Genomic DNA, 16,125 nt, shown 5'->3' on the forward strand with positions numbered 1-16,125 from the left:
AATAAAGGCCCAACTTGAATTAGCCTTTTGATGACTCTCTGTACTTGTATCTCCAGGGGCATAGGTCACTAAAATGTTATGAACAAGTCTTTTTGGACCTCTGGTGCTTCTACCTTTTCCATCCTTTTTAAGTCCAAAGCAAATGACCTCATTTGCCATGGTTCTGCTCATTCATTTTATCAATCTCTCTTTGTACTGTTATACTTATTGTAAGCATTGCTTACAATACAGCGCAGACTCGATGGGCCGAAGGGCCTCTTCTGCACTGTGATTCTGTGAATACCTTTGTGTCATCGGCGAATTTGGGTGTAAATAGCTGTTTGGTATTACAGAGCTTGAGTATTGTTGAAAAAAGAAACATTTTTTGTTGAAGCTTTTTGTCTTGTGCTCTCATGGTCTTGATTTTCCAGGCAGGCTTCTCATGAGAAACATCAAACTTTATTTACAGGCTGCAGCAGCAGTTACATGCTTCCATCAAGCTCCACAGCTAGAAGAACTCCCACTCTAAGGTTCCCTGCGCTTAGAGCTGATTTGTTCACACTGTCATGTGATACTATACAACACAGTAAGTCTTAAAGTTACAATCACTACATTCTTCCCCCTTTAAATTTTTTGTACAAGTTGTATTTACAAGAATATCTACCTTCATGACACTACAAACATATACATGGTCATGTAATTATAAGTTCAGTCTCCTGATGGTTTCCTGATCATTGAATCTCTACGAATTTCAAATCTCCCACAGGATCCACATTATCTGGAGCTGCAGCAATGTCAGGTACCTCTTTAGGCGCAGGCAGTTCAGTGTTATCTACTCCGACAGAAACACCTGGTGTGTTTATCCTTTGTTGAACAATTTCAGCAGGGACCACAGGTTCTGTGATGGTTACAGGTGGAACATTGGTTGGTTGGGGTATCTCCCTTCTGAAATGATGCACGTGTTTGTGGGTGATCCGGCCCTCCACTTCTACATGGTACGACAGGGGGCAGGTCACAGAAACTATTACACCAGGTAACGAACTCAGTCCACCGCCGAAGTTTCGTATGCACAATGCTTCACCAACAGTAAATTCTCACCCTCGATTATGCAGATCATGAGTCACTTCTTGATTCCCCTGACTTTTCACCACCTTCCCCTCCAAATTGGGAAGTACCAAGCGTAATCTCATTCGAAGACATCGCTTCAAAACAGCTCTGAAGGTGTTGAACCTGTAGCAGTGTGGGATGTTGTTCTACAGTGAAACAGGAAACGTAAAACTTTAGTCTCCAATGGTCCTCCTGATAATTTTTTAAAATCTCAGCTTTGCCCTCAGCTAATCTGTTGGGTGATGGATAATATGGTGCCATCTTTGGTGATACCATTTAGGCTCGCAAACCTTTGAAATTCAGCTTGAGTAAACACAGTACCAATGTCCGAGATGGTTATTTCTGGCAATTCAAGCTTGGCCGTTACTTTTTCATAGAAGCTACATCTTAAAATGGAAATTCTATTTGCCTCACATTTGGTTTGACACAATTCAGGTGGTGAAGCTCTGCATAGCTATAGAACAAAGAACAAAGAAAAGTACAGCACAGGAACAGGCCCTTCGGCCCTCCAAGCCTGCGCCCATCATATTGCCCATCAACTAAAACATTTTGCACTTCCGGGGTCCCTATCTCTCTATTCCCATCCTTTTCATGTATTTGTCAAGCTGCCTCTTAAACACCACTATCGTACCTGCTTCCACCACCTCCTCTGGTAGCGAATTCCAGACACTCACTACCCTCTGCGTAAAAACTTGCCCCCCACATCTCTATAGTTTTCTCCTCTCACCTTAAATCTATGTCCCCTAGTAATTGACTCTTCCACCCTGGGAAAAAGCTTCTGACTATCTACTCTGTCCATGCCACTCATAATTTTGTAAACTTCTATCAAGTCGCCCCTCAATCTCCGTCGCTCTAGTGAGAACAATCCGAGTTTCTCCAACCTCTCCTCATAGCTAATAATCTCCAGACCAGGCAGCATCCTGGTAAACCTCCTCTGCACCCTCTCCAACATCTCCATATCCTTCTGGTAATGTGGTGACCAGAATTGCACGCAATATTCCAAGTGTGGCCTAACCAAGGTTCTATACAGCTGCAGCATGACTTCCCAGCTTTTATACTCAATACCCCTGCTGATGAAGGCAAACATGCCATATGCCTTCCTGACTACCTTATCCACCTGCATTGCCACTTTCAGTGACCTGTGGACCTGTACACCCAGATCCCTCTGCCCGTCAATGCACTTAAGGGTTCTGCCATTTACTGTATAATTCCCACCTGTATTAGACCTTCCAAAATGCATTACCTCACATTTGTCCGGATTAAACTCCATCTGCCATTTCTCTACCCAAGTCTCCAACCGATCTATATCCCGTTGTATCCTTTGACAATCCTCTTCACTATCTGCAACTCCTCCAACCTTAGTGTCATCTGCAAACTTACTAATTAGCCCAGTTACATTTTCCTCCAAATCATTTATGTATACCACAAACAGCAAAGGTCCCAGCACTGATCCCTGCGGAACTCCACTAGTCACAGCTCTCCATTCAGAAAAGCACCCTTCCACTGCTACCCTCTGTCTTCTATGACCAAGCCAATTCTGTATCCATCTTGCCAGCTCACCTCTGATCCCGTGCGACTTTACCTTCTGTACCAGTCTGCCATGAGGGACCTTCTCAAAGGCCTTACTGAAATCCATGTATATAACATCCACTGCCCTTCCATCGTTGATCATCTTTGTCACTTCCTGAAAAAACTCGATCAAGTTAGTGAGACACGACCTCCCCTTCACAAAACCATGCTGCCTCTCATTAATACGCCCATTTGCTTCCAAATGGTAGTAAATCCTGTCACGAAGAATCTTCTCCAATAATTTCCCTTCCACTGACGTAAGGCTCACTGGCCTGTAATTTCCTGGATTATCCCTGCTACCCTTCTTAAACAATGGAACAACATTGGCCATTCTCCAGTCCTCTGGGACCTCACCCGTAGCCAGTGAGGATACAAAGGTTTCTTTCAAGGCCCCAGCAATCTCCTCTCTTGCTTTGGGGTAGATCCCATCTGGACCTGGGGACTTATCCACCTTTATATTCTTCAAGACGCCTAACACCTTTTTTGATCTCAATATGATCCAGGTTATGTACACACTCTTCCCTAGACAAATCGACCACTAAGTCCTTCTCTTTGGTGAATACTGATGAGAAGTACCCATTCAGTATCTCTCCCATTTCTTCTGGCTCCACACACAGATTCCCACCTCTGTCCCTGAGTGGGCCTACCCTTTCCCTGGCTACCCTCTTGCTTTTTACATATGTATAAAAGGCCTTGGGATTTTCCTTAATCCTGGTTGCCAATGACTTTTCATGACCCCTTTTAGCCTTCCTGACTCCTTAAGTTTCTTCCTACTTTCTTTATATTCTCCGCGGGTTTCATCTGTTCCCAGCCTTCTAGCCCTTACAAATGCTTCCCTTTTCTTTTTGACTAATCTCACAATATCCTTCGTTATCCAAGATTCCTAAAACTTGCCATACTTATCCTTCATCCTAGCAGGAACATGCCGGTCCTGAATTCTTATCAAATGACATTTGAAAGCCCCCACATGTCAGTTGTTGATTTGCCCTCAAACATCCGCCTCCAGTCTAGATTCCTCAGTTCCTGCCTAATAATGTTATAATTAGCCTTCCCCCAATTAAGCACCTTAACCCGAGGACTCCTGTTATCCTTATCCACCAGTACCTTGAAACTTACTGAATTATGGTCACTATTCCCGAAAAGCTCCCCTACTGAAACTTCGACCACCTGGCCGGGTTCATTCCCTAATACCAGGTCCAGTATTGCCCCTTCCCTAGTTGGACTATCTACATATTGTCTCAGGAACCCCCTTGGATGCACCTTACAAATTCTGCACCATCTAAACCCCTAGCATGAAGTGATTCCCAGTCAATATAGGGAAAGTTAAAATCACCCATCACAACAACCCTATTGCTTTTACATCTTTCCAAAATCTGCCTACATAACAATACTTGTATATTTACTCAAGTGGCTTCATTTGAGGCTGTTCCAACTTAGGAAAACCTAATTGGTCTGCCCCTCCATTTTTCCTTTCTTCATTAAAAGACAACTGTTTAACATAATTCATTTGTAAGTTGTAATTTTAGAAGAAAATGCAATGTTGAGAAATGTTGTATCAAATGACAATAGGAAGCTCACCACACTGGAAATACTGTGCATCATCCTGATCCTCATCTTAGGAAAGGGATATCGAGGCAACTGCACAAGGTGTGTTACAAAATTTACGGGGATGATAGCAGAATTGGGAGTCTTGTGGCCGCAGTGGGTTAGTGTCCCTGCGTCTGAGCCAGAAGCTCTGGGTTCAACTCTTACCCCAGGACTTGATGGTCAAGGAAGGTCGTTCATGACCTGGCCTAAACAGGCTGAGGAACAACCTGCAAAATTCCTTCCAACACACGCCAATGGCAGGCAGTACGAGTGCCTGTTACCACAGCAACTTGGATCCCCTGAGCACACGATAATCCACCACCAATGATCAGGAAAGACTAAACTAACTGGGGTTCCCCTGAAGAGAGAAGACTGAGGGATGACCTGATAAAGGGCTTCAAAAGTAGGCACTGCAACGGTAGAGGGCGCATTCTGTATGTGGGCTGCAAAGAAACCCTTACCCTGCTGGTTAATGACAAACTAACGGAGACCCACAGAACAGTTGCAGTCAAATTGGTGTAATCAATAATGTCATCTAATTCCTGTCCCATGCCAAGCCAACTCTCTACCCCCCCCACCCCAGATACTTCCCCCCACCGCTTCCCATGTCATTTCTCCCCTCCCCTTCCCATTCTGTTAATCTCCCACACCCCCTGACATCCCCCCTTCCCCCCCCACCCCATCCTCCAATGCAACATTTTGTACCTTGGTCTGTTTAACACATCACTCGGAAGTAATTCTACAGCTCTTGCACTCAGTGAGGGGCAGATGGTGGCGCAGTGCTAACGCTAGTCATCCAGAAGCCCAGGTTAACGCTCTGGGGGGGACACAAGTTCAAATCCCACTATGGCAGCTGGTGGAATTTAAACTCAATTAATAAATCTGGAATATAAAGCCAGTTTCAGTCATGAAACTATCATCAATTGTTGTAAAAGCCCATCTGGTTCACTAATGTTCTTTCGGCGGACAAAATCTGCCGTCCTTCCCTGGTCTGGCCTACATGTGACTCCAGACCCACAGCAATGTGGTTGACTCTTAACTGCCCTCTGAGATGGGCTAACAAGCCACTCGGTTGTATCAAACGCCTACAAAGTCCACAAAAAGGAATTAAACGCATCACCGGGAATCGAGCTAGACAACGGAAAACTGTCAACCCTGCAAAGGCCTTCTTGCTAACATCTGGGGACGAGTGCCAAAATTGGGAAGAGTTGTCTGACAGACTCTTAACTGCCCTCAGCTCGAGGGCAATTAGGGACGGGCAACAAATGCTGGATTTTCCAGCGACGCCCACATCCCATGAAAGGGAAAGTTAGCCGGTGAGTGCCTTCTGAAGGTTCTTGGCTGTATGGGGGGGGGAGGCTGTTTAATAAGGAAAGGCTTTGCACTGTTGCTGACAAACCCCAAGGAAACCCTTCCGCCTTTCGAATGTCCCAAAGCGCCTCACGTAGAATGAATGATCTGGTGCAGCTCTGTGAGATCAAGTGGCAATCGTTTTGTGCACAGCAAGACCCCACAAGTTACAACGAGGAGTTATAAAAATTGCAGTCAGCAACCACTCCCCTGAAGCTACTGTCATATGGGAGATTGAAAGGGCCGCACTTGATTGTAAACCTGATATCAGATGGGCCAAAACACCGTTATACTCAGTACCCAAATGCTAGAATAACGTTTAAAAATATCAAATGAACCAAGTGTCATCCCACAGGTGTCTGGCACGCTCACTAAATAAACCCAATGACTAACACACCCCTTAACTGTGTACAGTTTCAGTCCCCTTTTTTAAGGAGGGACAGACTGGAATTGGAAGCAGTTCAGAGAAGGTTCACACGACCGATCCCTGGGGTGAAGGGGTTTGTCTTATGAGGAAAAGGTTGAGCAGGTTGGGCCTGTACCCACTGGAGTTTAGAAGAACGAGAGGTGATCTTATTGAAACATATAAGATCCTGAAGGGGGCTTGGCAGGGTGGATGCTGAGAGAATGTTTGTCCCTCTTGGGGTAATGTAGAACGAGGGGCCAGAGTTTCACAATAAGGGGTCTGCAATCTAAGATGGAGATGAGGAGGAAATTCTTCTCTCCGAGAATCATTAGTGTTTGTAATTCTCTTCCACAGAGAGCAGCGGAGGCTGTGTCATTCGGTGAGATCAGATCTGGAGAACTGTCAACAGTTTTGGTCTCCAGTTTTAAGGAAGGATATACTCACATTGGAGGGGGTACAGCGAGGGTTCACTGGATTAGTCCCTGGGATGAGGGGGTTGTCCTATGATGAGAGCGTCTATACATTCTGTGGAATTTGATTAATGAGAGACGGTCTCATAGAACAAAGAAAAGTACAGCACAGGAACAGGCTCTTCGGCCCTCCAAGCCTGCGCCCATCATATTGCCCGTCAACTAAAACATTTTGCACTTCTGGGGTCCGTATCCCTCTATTCCCATCCTATTCATGTATTTGTCAAGCTGCCTCTTAAACATCACTATCGTACCTGCTTCCACCACCTCCTCTGGCAGCGAATTCCAGACACTCACTACCCTCTGCGTAAAAAACTTGCCCCGCACATCTCCTCTATAGTTTTCTCCTCTCACCTTAAATCTATGTCCCCTAGTAATTGACTCTTCCACCCTGGGAAAAAGCTTCTGAACATCTACTCTGTCCATGCTACTCATCATTTTGTAAACTTCTATCAAGTCGTCCCTCAATCTCCGTCGCTCTAGTGAGAACAATCCGAGTTTCTCCAACCTCTCCTCATAGCTAATAACCTCCAGACTAGGCAGCATCCTGGTAAACCTCCTCTGCACCCTCTCCAACACCTCCATATCCTTCTGGTAATGTGGTGACCAGAATTGCACGCAATATTCCAAGTGTGGCCTAACCAAGGTTCTATACAGCTGCAGCATGACTTCCCAGCTTTTATACCCAATACCCCTGCCAGTGAAGACAAGCATGTCATATGCCTTCCTGACTACCTTATCCACCTACGTTGCCACTTTCAGTGACCTGTGGACCTGTACACCCAGATCCCTCTGCCCGTCAGTGCACTTAAGGGTTCTGCCATTTACTGTATAATTCCCACCTGTATTAGACCTTCCAAAATGCATTACCTTGCATTTGTCTGGATTAAACTCCATCTGCCATTTCTCCGCCCAAGTCTCAAACCGATCTATATCCCGTTGTATCCTTTGACAATCCTCTTCACTAACTGCAACTCCTCCAACCTTAGTGTCGACTGCAAACTTACTAATTAGCCCAGTTACATTTTCCTCCAAATCATTTATGTATACCACAAACAGCAAAGGTCCCAGCACTGATCCCTGCAGAACTCCACTAGTCACAGCTCTCCATTCAGAAAAGCACCCTTCCACTGCTACCCTCTGTCTTCTATGACCAAGCCAATTCTGTATCCATCTTGCCAGCTCACCTCTGATCCCGTGCGACTTTACCTTCTGTACCAGTCTGCCATGAGGGACCTTGTCAAAGGCCTTACTGAAATCCATGTAGATAACATCCACTACCCTTCCATTGTCGATCATCTTTGTCACTTCCTCGAAAAACTCGATCAAGTTAGTGAGACACAACCTCCCCTTCACAAAACCATGCTGCCTCTCACTAATACGCCCATTTGCTTCCAAATGGTAGTAAATCCTGTCACGAAGAATCTTCTCCAATAATTTCCCTACCACTGACGTAAGGCTCACTGGTCTGTAATTTCCTGGATTATCCCTGCTACCCCTCTTAAACAATGGAACAACATTGGCCATTCTCCAGTCCTCTGGGACCTCATTTCATCAGGACAGCCAGAGGTTAGAGATGTTCAGCTTATCAGCAAATAGAAAGGCAGGGGGAAAAGGATCGGGGTGAGGGGCAGGATGGGGAGAACAGGAAGAGAAGGTCTGTGATGGTGGACTGAAGGAGTGACTCAGTGACAACAGGGATGATAGTGCAAGGCAAAAGGAGACAGTAATAGGGCAAATTAAGAAAGAGAAGATGGTTGTCCAATAGGATTTTGATGCACACCAACCTTTCGGGGATCAGACCACCATATGAGTCACATACGATGCAGCTCCCACAACACTAAAGAAGCTCAACACTGTCCAGGACAAAGCAGCCCCGCCTCATTGGCACCCCATCCACAAACATTCACTCCCTCCACCACCGACGCACAGTAGCAGCAGTGTGTACCATCTACATTGATTCTGTCTTGCTGGGAATATCAGTCTCCTTTCACTGGGAATGTGGATTCTGTCTCACTGGGAATATCAGGCTCCTCTAACTGGGAATAGCTATTCTGTCTCATTTGGGAATATCGATTGTGTCTCGTTGGGAATATTGGTCTCCTCTAACTGGAAATATCAACTTTGTCTCACTGGGACTATCGGTATCCTCTCACTGGGAATATCGATTCTGTCTCACTGGGAGTATCGGTATCCTCTCACTGGGAACATCGATTCTGTCTCACTGGGACTATCGGTATCCTCTCACTGGGAATATCGATTCTGTCTCACTGGGAGTATCGGTATCCTCTCACTGGGAACATCGATTCTGTCTCACTGGGACTATCGGTATCCTCTCACTGGGAATATCGATTCTGTCTCACTTGGAGTACCAGTTTTCTCTGATTGGGAATATCAGTTCTGTTTCACTGGGAATATTGGTCTCCTCTGACTGGGAATATCAATTCTGTATCACTGGGAACTTAGGTCTCCTGTCACTGCGAATATCGATGCCATCTCACTGGGAATATCAATTCTGCCTCACTGGGAATATCATTTGCTCCCACTGGGAATATCCATCTTCTCTCAATGGGAATATCGGTTTTGTCTCACTGGGAATATTGATTCCATCTTGCTGGGAATATCAGTCTCCTCTCACTGGGAAGAACAGTTTACTCTCACTGGGAATTTCAATTCTGTATCACTGGGAATATCAGTCTCTGCTCACTGGGAAAATCAATTCTGTTTGACTGGGAATATCAATCTCTTTTCACTGGGTATATCAATCCTGTTTTGCTGGAAATATCGATTCTGACTCACTGGAAATATTGGCCTCCACTCACTGGTAATATTGGTCACCACTGACTGGGAATATCGGTCTCCTCTCACCGGGAATATCGATTCTGTTTCACTGGGAACGTCAGGTCTCCTCTCACTGGGAATATTGATTCTGTCTCACTAGAAATAGCAATTCTGACTCACTGGGAAGATCAAATCTACCTCACTGGGAATATCAGTCTCAACTGACTGGGAATATCGCTCTCCTCCCACTGGGAATATCGATTCTGTCTCACTGGGAAGATTGGTTCTGTCTCACTGGGAATATCAATTCTGTTTCACTGTGAATTTCGGTCTCCCTTCACTGGGAATATCGATTCTGTCTCACTGGGAGTTTAGGTCTCCTCTCACTGGGAATACTGGGCTGAATTTTCTGGCTGACACGCGGGTGGTGGAGCCTGCACGTCAGCACTTAAAATGTCGGGCGAGCGCCCTGACGTCAGCGCGCGGCATCGCGATATTGAGCTGGGCGGGCACTATGATGCGCCACGCGCGCCCACCATTAATTAAAGGCCTCGTTAAGGCCCTTAACTCGGCAATTGAAGCCGATTTTGAGGAGCCCGTGTGATCTTCACCTCGGCGCCCGGGCCCAACGGGCAGGCGGGTAACTGATCTTTTAACAAACCTCATCCACGGGCGGGATATGTGGGCACAGAGGGGTTGTTCATGTTTTTTTCTGAAGTATTTATTGCAGAAAGTGTTTTAAATTTGCCTGTGTGATTGTTACCAGTTCAGATCGATTTCCAGCAGCTTTCTCTGTACTTTGAAGCTTCAGCTCAGCACTCTGCAGTCAGGAATCTTTATCGGGCCTGCAGCTTTCCGGAGGCCTCCCTTTAGCCTGGGTATGGGTTCTGACATCTCCACTGGAAACAGCTCCTCTGAGGAGGAAGGGAGGGATAGAATAAGGAGGGGGCCAGGATTGGACAATCAGCCTCCAGGGGAGCCACCTTTGGGAGGCCAGGCGCAGGCACAAGGGGTGCAGGGCCAAGAGGTTGTCCAAGGTGGAAGGGGCCACAGAAGATGCCACTATCCTGCTGCCAGGGTTTACAGGCGGCGAAGCAGCTACCTCAATATGTCTGAGGTGCAGTGCCGAAGGAGGCTCCGACTGTCAAGGGAGACAGTCAACTATATCTGTCAGATGATTGGCCCTGAGATCTCCCCTAACTGTGTGGGTGGACAGCCCATGCCAGGGGCTCTGAAGGTCACAGTTGCCCTCAACCTCTATACCTCTGGCTCCTTCCAGGGCTCGGTGGGTGATCTTTGTGGTGTCTCCCAATCGGTTGTCCACACTTGTGTCAAGCAGGTTACAGATGCTCTGTTCAGACGGGCATTGACCTTCATCCACTACCACTGGGACCAGGCAAGTCAGACACAGTGAGCCAGAGGCTTCGCGGCCATTGCTGGCTTCCCCCATGTCCAGGGTGCTATAGACTGTACACATGTGGCCATCAAGGTACCAGCGGGTGAGCCCGGTGCCCTCACCAACAGGAAGGGCTTCCACTCCATGAACGTGCAGATAGTGTGTGATCACAGGATGCTGATTCTACAAGTCTGTGCAAGGTACCCAGGCAGCTCCCACGACACCTACATCCTCAGACACTCCCAGGTGTCGGGGCTCTTCAGTGCTCCAGCCCGGCTGGATGGATGGCTGCTGGGTGACAAGGGCTATCCCCTCAGAAGGTGACTCATGACGCCTCTCCGCTATCCAAGAACAGAAGCTGAGCAGCGGTACAATAGGAGCCACGGAACCACAAGGGCTGTGGTGGAGAGAACCATCGGTCTTCTCAAGATGCGCTTCCGATGCCTGGACCGCTCAGGGGGCGCACTCCAGTACCCCCCAGATTATGTCTCTGTGATAGTATCTCGGTGGGAGCATGCTGCACTCTGCACAATCTGGCGCTGGAAAGGGGGGATGCAGTTGATGATGAAGACCTTGACGTACTGGATGAGGCTGCACATGATGAATCCAGCAGTGCCTCAGAGGATGAGGGAGCACAGGGCGATGATGAGGGGCAGCACGCGACCCACTACTACACCAAGGAGGCAGGGACACCCGGGACACTTTAATCCAACAAACCTTCAGCTAGCTCCACACACATGGATCAGCAGGACCAACATTGCCTGGCGCTTCCACACATGGCACTAGGTGCTACATCTTCCACCTCATCAGCTGCAACTAAGGGCTTAGTACAGAAACATCAATGTCCACTCAAACACTCATGAGATGCCTGTGAAACAGACAAATGCAGCGCAAAGGAAACACCCTCAGCCATGGTCAGAAAAGTGGACTTTATTCAGTCCAAAATAAAACACAAACATCGCTCAGACGTACATAATTAAACATTCCCTAATCTCGGGCCAACACAAAATCCCCAGTGACATACCCGGGGAGTGCCTAACGTGCCTTATGCTTATGTTTCCGGGTGCTATGTCTTGGTGCCGCCCCATCGCTCGGAGTGGCTTGTGAGACAGCTGCTGACTCTGCTGTCCTGTTGGCCTCGATGACCTTGGCGGGCGTTCTCTGGCCCATGGAGCCTGTGCTGGCCCCGCCTGGGAGGGAGTGGCCAGTTCCAGAACTGGCACCTCCCCAGTTGTCGCTGCCTCACCGGATGCAACGCACACTGGCAGAGGAGCTGCTGACCTCATCCGGAGCGCCCTGAGAGGAGCTCGCAGCGACGACAGGCAGCTGCTGCGCCGACGTGAGGTCACATTGGACCTCCCTGCTCACCGCAGATGGATGGGCACCGAGCGGCGACACTTGGTGCCCAGGACATCTCCCACATTGGGAATGACCACCTGTGGCCATTACCGCTGTGAAGACTTGCAGGTCAGAGCGTAACCCAATCAGAAGAGTCTCAATCCGATCAAAGCCCCTCTCCATGAGAGTCGCCAATCTCTCAGTGGAGGAAGCTTGAAGCACTGTCCTGAGGTTCATGCCATCACTGACACTCTGCCTGGACTCCTCCACCACAGAGACCAACTGAAGCACACCCTCATGCAACCCTGCCAGATGCTCCCATGCAACCTGCCGCTTGTCCTGCAGCTGCTGCATTGCTGACATCTCCAGAGGCACATCATCACTGCCGGACTCAGCATGTGCCTGGTCCCCTGCAGCCCTCCGGCTGCTGGCGCCATCGGCACTCTCTGTCTGTGCTATCACCTCCAGCGATTGTGAAGTGCCCTCTCCGCTGTGCCCCAGGACACTAGCCGACGTTATATTCCCCACCGAGGTGTTTGTCGCTGCGCTGGTGCCTGACTCACTGAAAGGATGTGCCGATAGTTGCAAGTCTTGGCTCTCAGGTGTGGAGGGGGGTGCTCTGGACGTGTTGGGGGCGGCCATGTGGTGGTGATGCTGAAATTAACAACAAGGACAGTGCATCAGTTAGTGTTCAGTCAGTAACACCTTTCATCCCTTTCCCCCCCAGCCTCATAAGTCACTTACCCTTCAAGAACCTAAGGAGACCAACATTGGTGGGGTGGTAAACAGTCAAGAGGAGGCCCAAACATTACACACACATACAGACAGGCTGGTCAGATGGCCTAAGGAATGCCACATGGAATGTTATGTGGATAAGTGTGAGGTTAAGGACTTGGACAAGACAAGCAAGGTACAGGAATAGGTGAGTAATGTTGGGACCGTGGGAAGTCACGACGATTACAGGGACCTTGCTGGGCAGACCCGTTAAGGTAGCAGAACAGGAACATAAGGCGTTTAACAAGGTCAAAGCCAGACTTGCCTTTATTAGCCGAGGAATAGAATGTTGGAAAAGGGAGGCCATGTTGCAAGTGCAGAAAACGCTGTCGAGGCCACATCTACACTTCTGTGTTCAGTTGTAACCTGTGCTTCATGGGAGGGATGGGATTAGAGTGGGGAGAGTGCAGAGGTTCCTGACCTGGATGCATGCTGGCCTGGAGAGTTGCAGTGATGAGGAAACATTGCAAACACTTGCGACATTTGCTGTGGATCACAGGAGACTGACAGGTCACATTATTGACCTTCATACTGTTAGGAGGGGCACAGACCGGGTGGGCAGAAGGCAACATTTCCCCTTGGCACAGGGATGACTAACGTGGTGGCATTTATTTAAGTTGAGTGCCATGGGGTTGACAGGTGAGGTGCTGAGGACCTTTTGGACAGAGTAATGTGGGACGCACGGGCTGAAAGGGTGGTGGAGGAACAAACCCTCCTCAGATGCAATAAGTCTCTGGATGTGCAGCAGCGATGCCATGGCATGTTAGGCCACGGGGATTCTGGTCACAAATGGGATAAGGCGACTTTGGAAGGTGCTAGAGACACACATCCTCAAGGGGCCGAGGGACCTTTGTGAATGACCCACACGTCTGACTGTATCAGTCTGTGAATGAGCAGTGTTGCTGCATTAACCATTGCAGCATCCATCAGTGCTTTGGATGGTGGGGAGACAGAGCGGATGGGACTGTGGCCCTCAAATACCTGGCCGCTGGACCCCAGCCTCGCCGACACCTGCCGCCCTGGCCTCCTGCCTCCTCCCCAGCTCCATGGCCTGCTCCTGGAAGGTGGTGAGGCGCTGGAGCACGGTGTGCCCACCACCAGTCCGCTGACGCTCCCTCATATTGCTCTCAGTTTTTGCCTGCAGAACAGAGAAGAGGATTTATTGGGGCTGATTGCTCATGTACTCTGCACACGCACCCCGCACCCCAACCACAGTGGCCCATCTGAGGCCTCCAGCGGCTCCTGTCCACACGACTGGTGATCAGTCCCCAGGAGATAGTCCGGCTGCTCCCAACCCCCTCCCCCAACGGACACCTTGAACACATTCGGCACCCATCACTTTGAATAACACACGGGTCTTAGTGCCCATGGCAAGGAGGCGCAACTAGGTGCGGCGCCGAGGCCAGCAGATGGCTCTTGGTCACGACACCTTGAGGCTCCCCTTCCACCATCTCATCCCCATCAATAAGACATGTGTTGGAGTTCTGAGTATGTGTCGAGCTGCCTCCCCTGCAGGTTGCCCCCAGACTACTCAAATGCCACAAACACTAACATAAGCTGTGGGGAGAACCCATCTTCTCCTCAACCACTCAGGCTGATGTAAGCATGGTCACTATCTGTTTGCCCACCCAGCATGTGCCAAATGCCCAATGCAGTAACGACACTAAGACGTGGGGCGGAGGGGGGTCAAAGGCTAAGGCTACCTGCTGCGTAAAATGACCAAGGCTGACAAGGTCCTCACCCTTCCAGAGCACAGCAAATCATTGAACCGCTTGCGGCCTGGGTTCCTGTGCGCCGCACAGAATCACGGGAGCTACCAGCCTCTGCCACCTCCTGCCATGTCTACCTGGTCACGTGGGGGGCCCTCCTGCTCCCATCCTCCGGAAACACCACCTCCCGATGGTTGGACACCTCTTGGAGGAGGGCAGCAAGGCAGGCATCTGAGACCCGAGGGGCACAGTGGCCCCCCCGCTGGCCTATCCTGCAGCTTGCCCCCCCTCCTCCTCCTCCGCCCTCAAACCATGTCCTTCCCTATGACCGGCCATGGTGAACAGCCTAAAGGAGGCCGCCTGGGCCGCTCTTTATACAGACTGTGGATTCCCCATTGGAACCGGCGATCTGTGCACGCCCACCGCCGACTGGGTTTTCCCAATGTACACGGGAGTCGCTAACCCGCTGGACAGGCCTCAATTGGCCCGCCCGCGCAAAATGGCGGCATGGCCCGATTCGGAGACGGCGATCAGCTGCCCGCCCGTCAACAGCAAAATTCAGCCCCTTGTTCCTGTCTCTCTGGGAATATCGGTCTCCTCTCACTGGGAATACTGTTCCTGTCCCACTGGGAATATCGGTCTCCTCTCACTGGGAATACTGTTCCTGTCTCTCTGGGAATATCGGTCTCCTCTCACTGGGAATACTGTTCCTGTCTCTCTGGGAATATCGGCCTCCTCTCATTGGGAATACTGTTCCTGTCTCTCTGGGAATATCGGTCTCCTCTCACTGGGAATACTGTTCCTGTCCCACTGGGAATATCGGTCTCCTCTCACTGGGAATACTGTTCCTGTCCCACTGGGAATATCAGTCTCCTCTCACTGGGAATACTGTTCCTGTCCCACTGGGAATATCGGCCTCCTCTCATTGGGAATACTGTTCCTGTCTCTCTGGGAATATCGGTCTCCTCTCACTGGGAATACTGTTCCTGTCCCACTGGGAATATCGGTCTCCTCTCACTGGGAATACTGTTCCTGTCCCACTGGGAATATCGGTCTCCTCTCACTGGGAATACTGTTCCTGTCCCACTGGGAATATCGGTCCCCTCTCACTGGGAATACTGTTTCTGTCTCTCTGGGAATATCAGACTCCACTCACTGGGGATACTGTTCCTGCCCTCTGGGAATATCGGTCTCCTCTCACTGGGAATACTGTTCCTGTCTCTCTGGGAATATCGGTCTCCTCTCACTGGGAATACTGTTCCTGTCTCTCTGGGAATATCGGTCTCCTCTCACTGGGAATACTGTTCCTGTCTCTCTGGGAATATCGGTCTCCTCTCACTGGGAATACTGTTCCTGTCTCTCTGGGAATATCAGACTGCACTCACTGGGAATACTGTTCCTGTCTCTCTGGGAATATCGGTCTCCTCTCACTGGGAATACTGTTCCTGTCTCTCTGGGAATATCAGACTGCACTCACTGGGAATACTGTTCCTGTCTCTCTTGGAATATTGGTCTCCTCTCACTGGGAATACTGTTCCTGTCTCTCTGGGAATATCAGACTGCACTCACTGGGAATACTGTTCCTGTCTCTCTGGGAATATCGGTCTCCTCTCATTGGGAATACAGTTCCTGTCTCTCTGGGAATATCGGTCTCCTCTC

The sequence above is a fragment of the Cetorhinus maximus genome, unplaced genomic scaffold (assembly GCF_964194155.1).
Source record: "Cetorhinus maximus unplaced genomic scaffold, sCetMax3.hap1.1 HAP1_SCAFFOLD_1814, whole genome shotgun sequence".
In the NCBI taxonomy this organism is placed as follows: Eukaryota; Metazoa; Chordata; class Chondrichthyes; order Lamniformes; family Cetorhinidae; genus Cetorhinus; species Cetorhinus maximus.